Here is an 18798-nt window from a genome sequence, read left to right as displayed (position 1 = left end):
ATATCAGTTTAAAGGAAATTGAATTGTTACCCACTTATCAGCCACTCTTTACACATCAAAACTCATGCACTTTTTATTATGTGTTCTGTCTGCTGACTGATGATTTGGAATCAACAAACTTGTTTTAAATCCCAGTGCTACTTATTTGTCAACCTTTGCTGCTGCTTTTGCGTAAACTTTGGACCAACATACAAACTTGCACACAGCTTGTCAGAAGCCTACAAGAAAAAAAAAGTGATTTTATATACATATATGTATGTTTGGCCAGCCTTGTATTTAAACAAATGTATTCAGGCAAAATGCCTGAAAGTGAAATTCTATTTTCTATTTTTCTAGCCCTCAAAGAAGAGATGGTTACTCTGTCAGCACCACTAAGCAGACAGTAAAATACTCAATGAGACTGTTTTCAGATTCCCACAGGAGATCCCATAGGAAACTGTCCCACTTTGCATAAATGACTGTTTTTGGTGGGTGGAGAAAGGGTTAGGACAATTAGATGATCCTCTCCCAGGGGTGGGGTGGGGGAGCGGGGGGGTGGGAAGTGAAACAACTCCTAGCCCAACTTTCAGGCAAACAAGAAGCGGCTCTAACTCTTCTACTAATTTCATTATTTGTATTACAGGCTTAGTGATGCAGGCAAAAAGGATCCTATTAAAATATTTTTAATATATGCTCAGCACACTTAAGACATAAAAAGGGGCAGAAACCACAGTGAAGAGAATCTACATAATTGTTAATGGAGAGAACTGTCTAGCCTTTGACTACAGTTTAAAAATTCAATTTATTTTATTTTGTTCAACATACATACCTCCTCCTAGTGTCCATTACTTACTGATGATATAAAAAAAACAACAAGCAGAACGATTTTAATTTGCTTTTTTAAAAAGTTAGGAATTTAGCTTCTCTGAAAGAGACATCTTTTCAGCAGCTCATGTACTCAGTACAATATATAGAACTTTTTAAAAAAAGAAAAAATATCAGATTTGGTATAGAAGCCAGGGAGCTGTCACTTTACTCCTGCAAATACTGTCTCCATGTATTACTAAAAAGCATGCAGTCTAAGCAGCTGTAATGCTAGAATGTGTTACAACAGATTGTGCACTTACTTACTAACTTCCTCTGCCTCCCTATTCTTGGAAAAAGCAGAAAAAAGTTTCAATTTCTTTCTTAAAGAGATGTGACTTGTAGAACAAAAAGTCCAGAGTCTTCTGCTGAATTATTCTGTTTTTAATCAAAGAGTTCTTTCTTTGCACCTTCTTATGGTAAAAGATCAGATCTTGCTCATCTTGGAAAAACGCATGGAAACCTGCTAAAAGCCTCAGTGGCACTACAACGCACATGCAAAAAGAAAGCCAAGTTTCATTTCAAAGTGCTGTAGAACTCACTAGACCAGGGGTCCTCAAACTACGGCCCGCGGGCCAGATACGGCCCCCCAGGGTCCTCAATCTGGTCCTCGGTATTTACAGAACCGCCCCCCCCCCCCCCCCCCCCCGCCCCCAGGGGTTGGGGGGGAACCAAGCAGCCGCAGATGGCTGCCTGCCACTTCAACCGTGCGCCGCCCCCCTGTTTAAAAAGTTTGAGGATCCCTGGTCTAGAGAGTTTATACAGAACCTGACTTGGCCTCCCTTGTATTTCTGGAAAGGACCATGACACAAACCAAACACTTGTATATGACTTCTTGGCATGGTAGAAACGATTCAAGAAAACACTTGATGTGTAATCCTGTGTTAATTTCTGATATGTATCATATTGTTTGAGGAAAGAGAAGCACACTGGTGTTGAAAATACTTCATCATACTTAACAGTTCCCGGACACTGCATTAGCCTCCCTCACTTAGGCCCAGCAAGGGGAAGGAAGGTACTTCCAGCCTGTTCTGCAAAGTAGCCTCTGTCTTGGATCCTGAGAGACAGACCAAAACACCCAGTCTGTGAAACCTCTTCCAGGATCACTGCTCACCCTATCTGGCTGAGGGATGGCCCTTTCAAAACCTCCCATGTATCACTGTTCAGCCCACAGAGAAAATCCTTCCAGATATCTACGCGCAGCCTTTAGCTCAGCAGGTGGTAGGAAAGTGTCACGCACAGAGCAGGTGCTGACTGCACCCCAGCTAATGTGACAGCAGCCCATCCAGTCTCCTGTAAGAAATACCTAGCTGTTCTCTACAGGGAAGTAATATTTGCCTTTAGGAGGAGGACTGGCACAACTTCTAACTTACTTGATAAGCCAAATCAAATCCATGAGGTCTGAGCACCTAAGAGCAGATTCACAACTTACTCAAAATGAGACAGTAGGGTCAATATGCACTTTACCGATGGAGGTGAGAAGGGCAACAGCAACCCAAACAATTAAACCCACACAGCTCAGTTACTCCAGAGCATGAAGAAATAATCTTAACACTATCAGCATCTGCCATCTCCTTCCTGATGCTCACCACAGTTCAAACCAAGTACACGGTGTCCAGCCAGTTTCTACAATGAACCGCAGCTTTTCCTCCACTTGCCTACCCACCCAGCTTCTGGCAGACAAGGCACCAATTCATGCCCTTGAAGTCTCAATTGCCACTATTACAAAAGTAAAACAATAACAAATTTTTACAGGTTTTCTGGATTTATACTTTACCTTCTCAAATTTGAAAGACTTACGGCAACTTCACTGTTGCTTCTCCAGAGAAAATACAGGGTTTCCATATACATTAGAACCCAAATTCTGTGCTGTAATCCAACTAAAGTGGCATTGAAGTCTTTGTAAGCAACACATAATTGTGAGAAAAGAACACAGCGAAGGTGCTTTCCCAGTTTAACAGATGCATCCACAATTGAATTTGCCCTTTTTCTGATTAAGAATACTTCTTTCCAATGCCTTTGCAACTGTGTGACATATTAAAAACTGTACTCCTGAAAGCAAATTTGAACACCACATCTTCCAAGAGTCTTATCTACACCTTCATTAAAGCACAACTCCTCCCTGTTTACAAGAAACATTAATACCTACAGCCTCCTAAATGATCGCCAGATCCTTAAATTGTGCAGTTTTCACCAGAGTTGAGAAACAGTGGTAAATTTCTAGGTTGCACTGCTAAATTTCACCTATTCCTGCATTCAGATGTTTGTGAGACTCCACGAAATCAAACTGTCAGCTCTTTCTTAATTAATGCCTGCTGGTCTCCCCTCTGTGCTGATTTGACTTAGCAGGACTACAGGAAAAAACTAACAAAAAGTTTGCCAAGTTACTTGGTCAGGAAGCTGCCTAAGCCTGGTGCACACCAGGGCTAGCACAAGTAGGACACATCAAAATGATCACCCAGGTGTGGACAAATCCTTCCTGGTATCGGCAAGCAGTTAGACTGAATTGGATGCATTATCAAAGATTTTCTCTAAAACTGCAATTTAATATTTGAACTGAATTCAGGAAGGAACTGTAATTTGATGATGAGTCAAAACTCTGGCACAGATGGGGTTACAAAACTATCAACTTCACTAAAATAACTTAAAAGATAAATACAATGCTGTGAACCACAAAACTTGCCAGAATAGTGTTCATGAGGTTTGGGGTTTTTTTTCTGAACGCTATGAAGGAAGAGCCACTTCATTTTTCACACTTTCTCCAAGCTGAAGGCCTCTTGAAAGAAATCCTCAAATTAAGACAAAACATTTGAAATAAAAATTATCCCAACAGTTGTTAAGACAGCCAGCCATCACAGTGGGTATTTCATAGTGCATCTTCAGGGCAGGTTTAGCCACTTCACTTGTGCTGTGGGGTATTTAAAGTCCATATGTTGCCCCAGCAGGCACTAGGAGCACTCAGGAGTAAAGGACCTCAGTAGTATTGTTAGATGATACAGGCCAAGTCCTGAAAAATGCACAGCAACCTATAGAAAAAGTCTGAAGCACTCGCTATGGCTTTGCAAACATGGGATATCCACAAAGATGCCATGACTAGTCTAGCTATTAAACTAAGTTGGAATTCCTTTTCTAAAAGGTCAAAAAGCTGGGGAAAACAGGGGTTTTTTTCCCTTTCATCATAAAACTCCTGCATAACTCCCTTTTTCCACAAAGACCATTCCCTTTCCTGACTTTTTGAACTGTCTTTAGAAAGCAGGTGTTGTTTACAACAATAACAAACACACATTTGTGTGGGTGTGTTAATACACACAAAGGCAGGATAACTGAAACCTCTTCCTATATTTAGATCTGTCTGGTCAGCTCTAATTGCATAATTTAATCAAAACCCTCTCCAACGGAAACACATCCATATTCATCACAGGCATCAAAGGAAACATCTTTACAAACTATATCCTTTTACAAACCAACACATGGTCCCACGCCACTTGTCCAATTGTTGAATTCCTCCTTTGGGAAGGGCATGGAATTTTATTTCTTTTTATCAGCTGAAAAAAGCATTTCCCTCCAATTCATCAGCACAGGGCGGGAGGAACTTCCTTCACAGGTGAGATGGGAAAAATTTACTGACATGTCACTTTCAGGGTTGGTTTTTTTTTTTAAGTAGTTAGTAGTTAAAACATACATTTGCGACATAAAGTAAAACTATCAAAAACAAAAAGAAAAATGCTCACCACCACTCAGGCATGAGATTTTTTGAGTTAAGCTCAAAATATGTTCTGTCTTCACAGAATGGGACAGCCTAGCACAGACTGCATGAATTTAGAAGGGGTTGTCAGCCCCAACCAGAGTAGCACTACAGCAGAGTATTTTTTAAGGAGGGAACCCTACCAAAATGCACTCCAGTTATGCTCAGCTTATGCAAGCCACTGCTACTCCAAATGATTCATTTTACCAAGAGCATGCACCAATACAGTTACATCAGCTGCATTAAACCACTTCTAAAGACTGTGACCCAGACCTCATTTATCAGAGATTAAGATGTTAAATTACAGCTCAAGATCCCCAGCTTTCAAGCAGAATGTTTCACCAAAGCTACATACAAAAAAACCTGAGAAATAAAAATCACTTATTCACTAATAAAAGTGTTATTAGGTCAAGCTTCAAAGCAGAATAAACTGATGAAAATTAAATCAAAAAAGGAACATTGCTAAAATAAATCTTTTCACAGATTAGTCCCCCACCCACCATTTACACACTTGAAATAACAGACTCTTCAGTTTGCCAATACTGAAGACACTTCAGTGCATTTCATGAGATGCACGTTTTTCAAAAGGATTCCTCTACCTTTCCTCTTTTTTGCCTTGTTTGCAAAAGCTAAGGAGCTATTTTTTGCCTTTAAATGATCGTAAAAACACTGTATCTTCATCTTGCCTTTAAAATGTCATGAGGCAGAGCGGAAGACCTATGTTAAATTTTGTGAAGTGTCCTGTAATTTGCAACTATCATTCTGGACACAGAAAGTGTTTAAAGATGATACAGCTTTCCAAGCCAAGTTTATACAACCCAGAAACAAACATCAGGATTTGCCAGATTTCCACTGTCCAGGGAAACACTGTTTAATTACAGCATGCCATTAGTGGCCTTCTGAAAAGCAGGACTGGACTTCAGATGACATGAAACCCAGTCTACTCCTGCTCCCCGGGACAGCAAGCAGCAGCTGCACTACATCACAGCAGGTACTCCCTGGCAGTATCTTGGTATTTGTCAAGCCATGCTAACTCACCAGACCCTTTACAAACAGAAGCAGCCAAGATCAGAATGCTCAGAGTTGCCCCTTCAGCATACACACAAGAAAATGAGACTCTTTATAGATTAATATTTGCAGGCAAATACAAATTCACAGGGATCCTCCTGAGATCAGGTCAAGTAAACTTCAGGTTTGTATTTAAAATACACCAGCAAACACAGATCTAGGTCGAGCAAGGGCTTTAACGGCATGTGAGGTACAAGTCTGAGCTTGCCTATACCAAGAACTTAAACTGCCTTGAACTACACCTCAATGTAATCCTAGAACAGGGTACGATTTCACCAATATTGAAAACTATACTTGTGGAAGAATAAAGCCATCAACACACAACTACGAAGACATTTACATGGCCTCTTACTTTTCCATATGTTTTCATCCAGACAATTACTCTATGGAACCAAAAGAACAATTCTTGGTTCAACTGAAGAACAGGCATTAGGAGCACTAGTTTCCCCTGAACAAGCAGGCACACTTAAAACAGGTATCACACATTATTGTGGTTGGAGGCCAACAACCTTCCAGGTGACAGTTGGTTCATCAATGAAGCCCGAAAGCTCTGCTCTCAGGAGCATACTGACTGCAACTGAATTTGCTATCAGTGTTATTTTTTCCTGCCATACCTAAGCCTGTAAATCCTTGTCAGCAGGAGTACTGTCATGGAGAGCGCTGGGCTAGAAGACACAGTTCCCATTTCCTCTGGGCAAGCCACTTCCTCACACTTCTTAGCTTAGAACGTCTCCAGCTAACAAGTGGAGAACAACGCTCTTGAAAGCTACTGATTAAAATGCAAACACTAGACAAAGAAAGCCAGAGAGGTGACCATGCGCACACAACATTTGCTGGCAGGACAGCACCAAGGCAGCTCCATGAGAGCACCTGCCATTACCCCAGGGAACACACCTCCATGCCATGAAAGAAGAGGCAAGCCACTCGGCCAGAGACAGCTTGTCCTGACCAAGAATCTATGACTACTGCAGCAAAGGGCCAGAGGGCAAAGGCACTGGAGCTGAGACCAGAGCATGTACCAGTGCTACCGCTCCCATCACAGCCAACCAAGTGCCTCCTAACTGCTGTCACCAACAGGGAACAGCCAGGCACAGACCCAGAAGTCACAGACACACCTTTCCCCTTCTAAAAAGGGCAAACCATGGGTACACCTGTATGTGAGGAGCCACAGAAACCCAGAAAAACTGCAGGATGAGGCAAAAAGAGCTGTCACAGCCCTATGCCAGCACATCTGCAGAATCTCACATCAAACCGTTTTCTCATATTCCTGAGATCAAGGCTTTGGAGTGTTTTGTACAAAGGCTTCAACCCACAGATAGGAACTGATAGTTCATACAGCACTTGGAAACTGCACAGCTTGAAAGGAAGTGGGAGATATCCTCCTACATTGCTTACTGGGAATACAGAAGTTTTAAAACACAAGAAAATGGCTGTGATCTACCTATCTGATTCCCTGGTTATCTGCAAGCTTTTTATGATTTTTGGAAGAGGAACCAAGCCTTGTAAAGAATTACTCAGTACTCTTTCCTAATCTGTGAGCCTTTTTTTGTTAACAGAGCCTATATGATTCAGCATATGGAGTTAAGGCAACTTATTATTCATTCCACCGTAATTTTCCAAGACCAGTTTAAAGTCTCAAAATCCAGGTTTTGCAAAGTTGCAGTACTGCAAACTCACAGCCGAGACACCAAAACAGTATTTCCCAAATACCATATGCCCTGCAGGGTCAGCAGCAGTCTAGCTAAAACAGCCATAGTGCTTCCATACTTTCCACTGCTGCCTGCTTCTGAACAGTCATCACTGTCCCAGTACAGGGGACAGAAGGCCTCCAAGCCCTGAACACATCACAAAGTGAGACAGCAAGAACAAACTTCCAGGACTTGCAGTTTTCCAAGACTACTTACTTCTAGGCCAAAAGCTAGTGCACAAAAAGAGCACAGAAAGAGTTCAGACTTCTTGTCTCTAAGCTAACAATCTAGATGCCTTGAATTCTGGGGCTAAAACCAGTATTCCCCAGTTCCCAAGACAACAAGCCTTTAGGCTCAAAACAGACCTGACTGCTGGCTGGACTGGAAAATTGAGAGTCCTCCCGTCCCAAATCAGGGGAGGCAAGAAGCTAGGCAAGGGTGTGATAGAAACCTGCCTATAGTCAGAAATATAAGACTTCAGCCACAGCAGCTTGCCACCAGCACTTCCAGGTCTCAACCGCTCCCAGTTCACAAACCACAAGAAACGCATTGAGTCTGACCATGAGCAAGAGTTAGAGCTGTTAAAACCAGTGGGGACAAGGGCAAAGGGAACAGTTATCCAGTAAACTGTAGTAAATAGCCCTGGAGTATTTATGCCAGTTATGCTAGGTGATGTTTTCTGCACAGAACAAAATTTCTAAGTGTGTAGCTGATCGGGGGGTGGGGGGAATTTACAGTCAGGTTCCCAACATCCAGATAGTTCCTTGGCATAGCAGAAGGCTACAAGGTAATTCAGAGAGAACCTCGTTCCAGCAGTGCCATTAGGTAAAATACTTAAAGTTTGTATTTCAAATTTGTAGATACATTTCTTAACCTCAAGGAACTAGAGTATTACAAAGATACAATGTTTGAAGACGTTAAACAGCTAGCAGTAACGAGAAAAAGTAAGGGGTTTAAAACACATTTACCATATACCATTAAACAAGTGCTTATAAATTTCTTTTGAGAAAAATTGATTGAAAGCCAAAAATTTCAGAGTGACTTACGCAGTGGTACAGAACGCAGGAAAGCTACAAGCAGTGCACTGGCTTACAGCACATATCTGCTTCAGGTGCTCAAACTCTCTTCACTGGCAGTGATTTCTGGTAACACCAGCCTGCTTTTACAGGAGAGTTTTTAATGGATTTAATATTTAGCTTTTCTCCAATTTCTTGATAATGCTGTTAACAGTACCTGGTCTGCCAGTTGTTTCAAGTTATTTCATCCTCTAAAGAATAAAGTTTCTGCTACTAAGAAGTTAACCTTGGAGAACGTTCTTTTCTTCATGAGAAAAAACATTTGTCCTAGCTCATACAGAATGTGCACTAGGTGTGCTCTGCTCAAAGCTGCATTAAACTAGAAATACATTTCTAGTATAGCTTGCAGCTTATACTACCAAAACAGCACTTGACCAGGAAAGCTTGTTTAAGTGTTCCTCTCCATCCATCCTCCCTCACCTCTCATAAAATACACTGTATCATTAATCATTGTCGTTTTGCTGCCAATATAACTACACTGGGGCTTTGTGACTGACGTAACTGTTGGCAGTCTAACCTCACCATGCTAATCACCAACATCAGTATCTGGGAAAAAACCCTGTAAATTAGACCTTTCCTTGGCAAGCATATTAAGGAAGTCCTCATCTGGGAGTACTACAGTACTCATTTGTAACTGGCTACCTCTGACAGCTGCCTTGGGCCAGCAAGGTCACAGGTCCACAAGCAGATGAGCAGCTCTAACAGCTTGCTCCTACCCAAAAAGAAAAGGTTTCCCTTTACTCCCTTGTACCTCCTTTGGTACTCCAACATAACTTCTCCTCTGCTTACAGTCTGTCAGCCAATTCCCCTTCCTAACCTGGCAATTAACAACAACAAAATAATGTTCTGCAGAACGGCTGGATCAACTCTGAGCAGAATAAGCACCGAACCCACCCAGCCAGCACATGCAAAGAAATCTGTGTCTGGGGTTGAGAAAGGCCAAACCGCTAACAGTTCTCTCCACCTTGTGGAGCTGCCACCCCCCTAATGTTAAAAAATTATATCCAGGACAAAGATTAGCTTACACTCAGACATGAGTATTTCTGCTGATTTGCAAAACCTCATCTCATCCCCGGAGCAATGAGCTCTGCCCTAGCTGGTTCTGAATATCCAAATGCTCTAGCAACCACTTCAATCCCCCTCTGCTATCACCATCTTCTGCTCTAGGTAACTGGACATCAAACTTCAGAAAAAATAAGAGTGATTTCATATCCATCTCTCCAAAAACCACACACACTGCAGAGTTTTAAGCTGAGAGTATTTATAAAATATTTTGCAGGTTAAACCTAATAGGACACGTTACAGAAACTATAATTACATTATCTTAAGTTTTTAAGCTAATAAAGACAAAGACTTTTCCTTTGGCTACTAGCTGACTCTAGCTAGCGTGGATAATAAAGGGTCTGTTATAAAATATGCCAGACAGCAAAACCAGCAGCAGGCAAAAATGCAAAACAGGAAACTGTAACAGCAGAGATGGCAACCTATATGTAAGCCAGGTTTTCCGAGACATTCAGCAAGGTCAAAATTCACATTTTTCAAAATAGTATCGTTCATCACTGCATTCACCAGACAATGAGCAGAACAGGGACAAAGACATAACCAATGTCTGTTGTATCTATCTGTCTCCTCAGTGCTAAAAAGGCAGAGGTGGAAAGACCAAGAGACTGTGTGAAGGGAGATGAAACTCTGGTCCTGAGTGTTGGAGGTTCACAGTGAGATGTCAGTAAAGCCACACAAGTTAAGTCTGTCTCCCTCATCTCCCTCTTCCCTCCCTGTGCAGGGAAGCGCACACTTTAGATGCGTATGAGATTTCTGAAAGACCACACATTTGAAATTAAACCAGTGTAATCACATTTAACAATCCCTGAAGCCATCATGTACATGTTGTCAGGTCTGCGAGAAAGTCTAGGTAAATTTCAACTCTACTTTCATCACTGTTGTGACAGAACAATAATGCTGTTGTCATACAACTGAAAAAAAAAAAAAAAAAAAAAAAAAGGAGTCACCTGGACATGGTCCTGGGCAACTAGGTGGTCATGTTTGAGCAGGGGGTTGGACAAAACGACTTCCAGAGGTCCCTTCCAATCTCAACCATCCTGTGATTCTGTGAAGTTCTCAAAACAATCACCTGCTCAATAATTTGAAAACAAGAATTTGGGCCACATCAGAAGAACAAATGGTTCAGTCCTGCAGGTGTTTCCATACCATGCTCTTCGCTATAACACCTGATACCTTAAGCAACCATGACTAAGCCTTGTCATGTTTGCTCCAGGCCTATCTGCAAAGGCAAGATTAATTATTTTAATATACGTGGAATAAGGCCCACAAGGAAAAAAATTTAAAAGAATCAGTCAACTTGTTGTAGTAACCTGAAGAAAGTCCCACCTAAAGCCCTCCCTAGGTTAAAATAAAACCAAACCACAACTTTCCCCAAACTACACTTTACTCAGGAAACTACAACAGTGGTAAAAATATGTCAAATTTCACAATGGAGCATTTAGATATTAAGAGAAAGACCCTTTAAGCAGAACTATGCTTTATTGATGAGCCAGTTTTACGAACTTTTCAGGACCTGTGAGCAGAATCTACACTCCTAAGCAGGTACTAGTGGCCTAACTTGAAAGTAACTTGTTACATACAATACACCTCCAGAAACCCTTGAAAAAAAGACAACTGGCCAACACTGAGCAGAGGTGTTCTGCCAACATTTTTATCCTACCAAAACATTAGCAGAGTTTGGTTTGCAGCATCTTGGGAGGGCTAGAAGAAAAAAAAAAAAAAAAAAAAAAGGACAAAGAGTTAAAACCTAACAAAGAACAAAAAAACCACACCGGTACGCTTTTGCTATTCTTCAGCTTTATAATTTACAGGGACACCACAGAGAATTAAACCATCAAGTGAAACAGCAGGAGATGTCAGTTCCACACCACCTTCTACCCACTCTCTCACACACACACTTGCAAATTTGTCTTGGAGAAAATTTCTTCAGAGCCCTCTCTCCACTGCCTCAGGAAATAACAGCTAGTTACAAGCTACCTTACTAGTAAGATACATGTAAAACTGCAAGGACAATTGATCAATTCCTCCCATATCCATATTCAACTGTAACAGATAAAAAAGTGAAATATATTGTTGGAATAAAGTCAAATATACAACTTATTAACAGCACCTGACCAAACTGCAGATGTTTCCTCCTCCTATCATCCTTAGAAACCCATTTAAGTGGAAGCCACAATTTGTTGCAACATGATTCTCCAGTTATTTACTTTATCTTTAACCAAAACTGATTTAATGCTTTTAAGCCTTTAAGCAGCATCTAAGTATTTATATATAAATAGTTATTACATACACACACCTTGATAAATTTACAGGCTCTTCTGAACTATATATAGGTTTAGTCTACCTTTATCTGATTCAAATAATTAAACTTTCAACAGCAGTGAATGTTATTTTAGGCATTCATATGTGCACATGCACATACAACATTCCTATCAAATGTGAATAAGTTATTTACATCCTACATACACAGCAGTACAAGAATAAGGTATCTTTAAGAGTCTCATGCCCAGGTGTCATCACACTATGCCAGACAGAATGCTGCTATTATTGTCAATGCCTTAAAATGCTTAAAATCAGAAGGAAAATATCCTCAGTAAATCAGTGTTTCATGTAAACACGTAAGAATGAGATACCAATTCCTGATACTAAACAAAGTGAGGAAGAAAAGCAAGCAAAAGTATGATCAACTATGGTCACTGCACACCCCAAGCAATCTGAATATAAAGGATTCTCTGCTTTGACCTGCTATGTAAGTGTCAAGCGTTAGCTCTCTCTGCACACTTGCTTTTTTGCCTTCATCTACACAGACAAGTTTTTAAACATTTGTACATCAGTCTTGCAACTTCTGTACAAGAAACTCTGTAATGCTGTAAATCCTGAAATCCAGCTTCTACTCATGCACAAAAACTGTATTAAAAGGATACAGGATACATTTTCAGCTTCCCCTTGAACAATAGCTCCATGTATGGAAAGAAGGTCCATCAGTTGAAGCTGGAGGGTAGACATGATTCTTACACCCATGCTGGGGACAGAACGAATAAGACAGTGAAAAGTCTTGCGATTCTGTCTACAATCACTTCAACGCTGTAAAATTTCGCTAATGGATATCTTATTTCCAAGTTACGCAATAGTGCATTGATAGCCCATAGAATACTTTGATGTGGATTGGCATTTTAATGCCAAAAAACTTGCAAGTTAAATACACTGGAATACCATTAAGTACTATAATTCAGACTGTCTATTATACTGACTGATTTAGTTTCATCTGCTGCCATGTTGGAAAGAGCGTTCCCTTTATAAGCACAGAAATACGAAATAATGCCTCAGAAATCACTGGTGAGCCACATTAATGATTTGCTTACATGCCAAGACAACATAATAGTTGCCTTTGGATGATACTGCTTTGAACAGTGCCTAAATATAATGACTTATATAAAGGCATGCTTAAAAATAATTTGTTTTCCTCCTTGTACTCCAGACTTCGCCTGTGCATGCTAGAGAAAGGGTGGGGGAAGAACAAAATGAGAAAGACTGGTGACATCTATTCTAATAACATTCTCCCAAGTGGCTACCCCATACTGAAATACAAGTAACATATAGACTAGAACAATTACTGAGCTACGTTAGAATGACTGAATTGTGCAAGTGTCCAGAAGAGCTGTACTGGTCAGGTTCCCTGCACTGGCAAGTCTGGAGGGGAAAAAAACCAAGCCAGCCTTCAACTCTTGATCTGAACTCAGCTTTTACGCAGTCTCCCAAGACACAGCACTCACAAGAAGAGTACAACGGAGTAAAGGAATCCACGCTTGGCAGAAAACACTTCGTAATTTAATGACAGCTCAACCCAGCAGCTGTGTCACACACAGTAAGGTATCAGGAGGCAGCGCTGTGGTCACACAGCTGTGCAACACTTCCACCACAGCAATCCCAGTACCACAGAACCTGACACATCCTCCCTCCTTCAAAAAAAAAAAAAAAAAAAAAAAAAGAGAATGGATCCATCTACATAACTCGGCAGAGTTTAGCCTTACGTGCACTGAATACTTGACCTCACAGTCTAATTAGTATAAGTAGCGTGCTCGATCTCTGTTCCTATTCAACTGTGAGGCACTTCCAAAGCCAATACATGCAGGCACGAAACCGAAGTAGGGAGAGATCTTGTACGATCTGGGTTTATTCTGGAAAATGCCTTAAATTCCTTGAAATTAGCCTATTTTATGAAATGTTTGGCTTCTCTATCCTGTTAAAAAACAACGAGTCCCCCACTCAAATACACATAAAGCCGAAAAGCTTCTGTAATGCAAATTAACATTTGTCTCAGGAGGAGGATAGGGATCTTTGTGGCAGCCATTAGCAGCCAAGAGTGTCCTTGTCCTCACCCCCGAATCTACCCTCTGCAAAGCCCTTCACAAAAGCCCAATCTAGCATTTTCTCTAGTTATTTTAAATCTTGAAGAATAGCAACATTCTACTGGAAATAGTTACACAACAGCCTACAGGGATACAACTCTATCAATTAAAAACTACCAATTTAAAATAACTTTCCCATCCCAACCAAAAACACCTGTTATAACATAAAAATTCCCTACGCTCTTCTACCGCTACACCATCATAGCTTGAGCAAAAGAGCTAGAGAAGGGCAAGATGCCTGTGCAGATTAGTCTTTAAGTCACTAGCATTTCAAGCCACACTTGCCAATTGGGTGTTTATGTTTTAAACTCAAATTTTCTGTTCAGTAAACTTCAAAGGTAAACTTCTAGGAACTGCTTATCATCATTAAATTATTAAATTTAATAATTATCATTATTAAATTATTCACTTTTTTGAGACACTGCTGTAACACATAAGAAAGGCCAGTGGAAGAGTACTAGTCTGCAGCTACTAGAGGGAAAGAAGTGAAGTTTTTATTGGCAGAACACCTTTCCCCACTCTGAAAGCACAACTGGGTGAGTTCGTCATCAAAACCTGAAGCAGAAATTTTAAGGGGGAGGGGGGTGCGGGGCGGAACACTGAACCACAAAACAAACACCAGTACAATCACTTCATTAACCATAAAGTAATTTGTTAAATCTGATTTTCATTTTCACAGATATTATGGTTCTCTCTTCAATAGGGTGGTTTCATTTATTCATCTGCACTGACACAGCAGAAGAGAGCTCCATAGCCACAGTCTGGAAGACACTGTACCCAAAAGCAAGCTTTAATTCTTTCATCTGCCACTCAGGAAGCACCTTAGCTAAAGCACAGGACTTAACGGATCTCTCACCACAAAGATTTATTTTCTCTGCTTCTCTTGTATCCTTCATAATTACTTTTTTTTAGTTACATTTGTGACTAAAAATAAGAGATATTTCTTTCCTGGCTGGGAAAAGATCAATATGTAGTGCAGAGTTCACACCAATTCAGGTATGAGGAGTTGGTTTAACCACTAATACAAAACTCTCAAATCACCAAGCAGCATGCTGGCTAGCAGAAAGAAGAAAAATCAGGATTTTCCCAAAACACTTCATAGTGATTTTCTCAGCAGAAACAGCAAGACCTAAGACATTCAGTATATAATAAAGGTTTTACTGTCTGTTGCATGCTAATTTCTAAGCTACTTAGAGCAGAAATATGGATCTGAAGCCACAGTTGCCTTCACTAGGAAGAGTGACCTATGCCAATATTCAAAATTACAGTCTGTTCTAAAATAAGTTTGGTTATATAGTTCAAGATATGACTAAAATGCTCTGTCTTATAAAAGAACTCAGATCCAGAGGAACATTTCAACTAGCAGTTACAAACTTTAGCTGGATAAAAACACTAGGTAAAAAAAAGCCCAAACAATTGGCTTGTTTACCTGATCGTCCCCTTGATACCTGACAACACAGTCTGCAGGTAAAATCTAGCTGACTTTGAGGCTTGAAAAAGGATATATAGAATTCAGAGATATTCACTCACGAACATTTCCCACACACACACACCTCCAAGCTGCACATGCCTTCATCTGTTTCAGTTGCAAATGACTGCAGGAAAGAGGTTAAGAGTCAACCTAAATTGTTCAGCATTTACTCTTCACAGGGCCACAAGCTTTAATTTCAACTACTCTTTGCATAACTTAAATAATAAAACACTGTGCTCTCTTTATTTGATTCTTAAACCACTCATATCTGAAGCACAATGGGACATGTCACAGACACTTGCTTTGCTGCCCTCATAATATGGTTTAATTATGATGACTGAACTAACGGGCTCACATCATAGACTTTTACAGGTTGACCCTGTGTCATCCTGATGTATCATTTTGCACCAGTTCAGTGCTGTAAATCAATTTAAGATCTCCAGCAGGTTGAAAAGGCTGGTTAATGATGCTTTCTCTGCAGTCTCTGGGGACTCCACATTATACACAACTTACATTATTTATAAAGCAGAGATGATGCCTCCATTAGGCTTGTAAGACTACTCAAATGAGCTTTTATTTTACACACACAGCTTGGGCTTCATAGAACAGAACACTGGCTATATGCGATATGCAGTGCGATCATGATTCAGTTTTTTTTAAAAAAGTCACAACCCCTTCTTTTTTTTTTTAAATTTAAATCTTTATACCAAGCAAAGAAACTCATAATTTAATCTGAACAATTTCCCAGTATTCAGAAACACAAGCACTTTTAGTAACCTTTGTATTGGTTTTCTTTACGTTCAATTCTGTCTTCAAACTACAAAGGAAAAGCAAAAACTCATCAGCTTTCAGACATTTGATTTGATAGTTAATATTTATACAGAAAGACGTCCATTCAGTCACTTTTCTCAAATGTATTGGATCATCACATCTTCAAGGGTATACAAAAAGGCAAGCTAAACAGGACAAAGTAGGAAAAAATGTATTTGATTACATACCCAATGGTTGATGGGGTCAAAACCAAAGCAAGGACAAATCTCTACCCTTAGGGTAACCTGATCATACCTTGAACTGATCCTCTCTGGTAGCTGTGGAAGGCTTCTGGATCACCCGAAACAAGGGAGATTTCTCTCAAGCACCTACTTACAGTCTGAAGTAAACTGCAAGATTTCATTACTAAGACCAGAACAAGAACTTCAAAAAGGGCTAGCTATCTTTCATTTTCATACTGATGCTCTTCCAGCACAGTCACAGCAAGCACTCAGAACTTGCACGAAAATCCAATGAGAATCTCTAAAAAGGTTTATAGCAGTATTCTGTGGTTCAATCAGAAAATAAAACGAGTATTAATCAGCTGCAACTAACAAACCCATCTCCCATTATTCAGCAGGATAACTACAGACAAGTGAAAGAAAAAAAAATTAAGTCAATGTTAACACCTCAGGTTCCCTCACATGATTTGCTCCTATTGTTTGACAGGACAAGGTGCACACAGCCACATGAAGACCAGCAGAATTACAGACACACGCCTGCAAAGAAAAGTGGTCTCTGTGAGCTAGGTTAGCTTCAGTTATTAGTCTTATTCTTGAGTGCTGCTTAAAAACACATATAACTGAAGGAAGGGGGGGGGGGCCGCGTGTGGGAGGGTGTTAAAAGTTTTTTGAATTCTTCTCTGCGTGCAAAAGAGATTTGAACTCTCAGCCGTGACATGTCTGAAATACAGCTTTTTCCTAAGCGCATTAGTTTCAAGATGCCATGTTTTTAAACGCTGACATCCATTAAACACTGACATGTTTCACACAATGATCTCTTCCATTTGCTTGTACGGGAAATACACATCTACTTTTACTCCTCCCCACCTGGATCTAACATTACTTCTCCTTCCCCAAATAAAACTGTTACCTTTTCTAGATGCAGTGAGCGTAATTTTTTCCCAAAAATACACCAAAATAATGATTATTTTTTGGAATAAGCTCTAATTATTCAGATACCGTCAAAGCAAACTGTAAGGTCAGACCACATATCTCCTTCGGATTGATCTACTAACAAAAGAGCAAGCACAGCAAGCCTTCCTCAGTCAGAACTCCCACTGACTTGAGTTTATAACACAGAAAAAAAACAAAACAAAACAAAACTCAGAATTTGGCCCAGATCCTTTTGAATGCATGACTGTATATTTCCACACCAGTAAACTGTAATAAGCTTTAAAGATCTATACTCAGGATAAAATTATTTGGCGGTAGAGCCCGAGCCTACGAAGAAACGACACCGAGGAGGGGAAAATCTCACACATCCAAACCTTCTACCAGGGACGAGGGAAAAAAAAAAAAAAAAAAGTGAACTTTCCTTGACCTCCAAGCACAATTTGTCATTTAAAAAAAAAAAAAAAAAAAAAAAAAAGGAGGAGGGGAAGGGGGCTGCGGAAAGAAAGGAAGGGGGGAAGCACCCTAAGACATGCAGCGGCCAGGGACAGGGATCGGCCGAGGCAGGAGGCGAAAGGCTTCTCCCCGCAAACACAAAGGCGGGCTCGCCCCGTCGGGCCGGGGCTGCGCCGCGTCCCCCCGCGGGGTGCACAATGGGGCCGGGGCCGGGATCGGGGCCGGGCGGCGGCTGCGGCGCAGGGCTCGCCGAGGAGGAGGGCGGCTGCCCGCCGGGGAAGGGCGCTCCCTCCCGCCGGGCCCGACGCGGCACCTACCCACAAACTTCGAGCCGGGAGCGGCCGGCGGGGAAGCGGCTCCGGGTCTCCCCCGGGCTGCCGGAGGGACGCCATCATGCCGGGGAGGAGAGGAGGAGAGCGGAGCTGCGCTGCCTTCGCGGCGCGGAGGAGCCGCTCCCCCCGGCCCGGTCCGGCGCGGGGTTCCCCGCACGCTGCGCCGGAGCCGGGGACCACCCGGGCGAGCGGGGGTGGGGAGGGGGGGGAGGAAGGGGGAGGGCGGCGGAGGCGCGGCCGCCCGGCGGGGAGCGACGAGGAGACGCGAAGTTGTTACCGGCTGCCGGGCGGTGAGGGGGCGGCCGGGGCAGGCGGGGGCTCCGCGCCGCCGCCGGGCAGCCCCGCGCCCGCGCTGCCTCCGCGCCTGGATTGATCTGGTCTGGCTGGCGTCAGGCAGTCGGAGCCGCCCAGCCGCGCTCGCCCCGCTGCCAGCGCGCTGCGCACCGACACACGCACACACACACGCACCGGCCCGGCAAGGGATCCTCTCCAAATTACCGCCCCCGCCGCGCCGGCTGGGTCACCGGGCCCCGCTAGGAGCGCTGCGCCCGCCGCCGCCAAGCGGCCGCCCCGCGGGCGCGGCCCTGGCAGCGGGAGCGCGGCCCGGCGCTCGGGGGGCGTTATTCCCCGTCCTGGCCCGGCCCGGCCCGGCCCGGCCCGCGGTCTCGGCCCCCAGGGCCCAGCCTCGGCCACGTTTGCCCTCGAGGCTGGCGGAGGATTCAAAGG

The 18798-nt window shown here is 42.3% G+C and overlaps 1 protein-coding gene across 3 annotated transcripts in view; it reads right to left on the bottom strand.

Moving 5' to 3' along the window:
* Positions 1–18558, bottom strand: part of SMAD1 (SMAD family member 1) — a 48760-nt gene extending 30202 nt beyond the window's left edge. The window contains exon 1 of one of the 3 annotated variants that reach the window (XM_055797044.1): positions 18541–18558. The gene's annotated coding sequence lies outside the window, so the exon portion shown is untranslated. The other 2 variants (XM_055797042.1, XM_055797043.1) reach the window with 2 other exon arrangements.
* Positions 18559–18798: the final 240 nt, after the last annotated feature.

Source organism: Falco peregrinus, chromosome 2, assembly GCF_023634155.1.
Source record: "Falco peregrinus isolate bFalPer1 chromosome 2, bFalPer1.pri, whole genome shotgun sequence".
Lineage (NCBI taxonomy): Eukaryota > Metazoa > Chordata > Aves > Falconiformes > Falconidae > Falco > Falco peregrinus.
The sequence above is the reverse complement of the archived record's forward strand: the minus strand, read 5'-3'. Positions and strand labels throughout refer to the sequence as shown.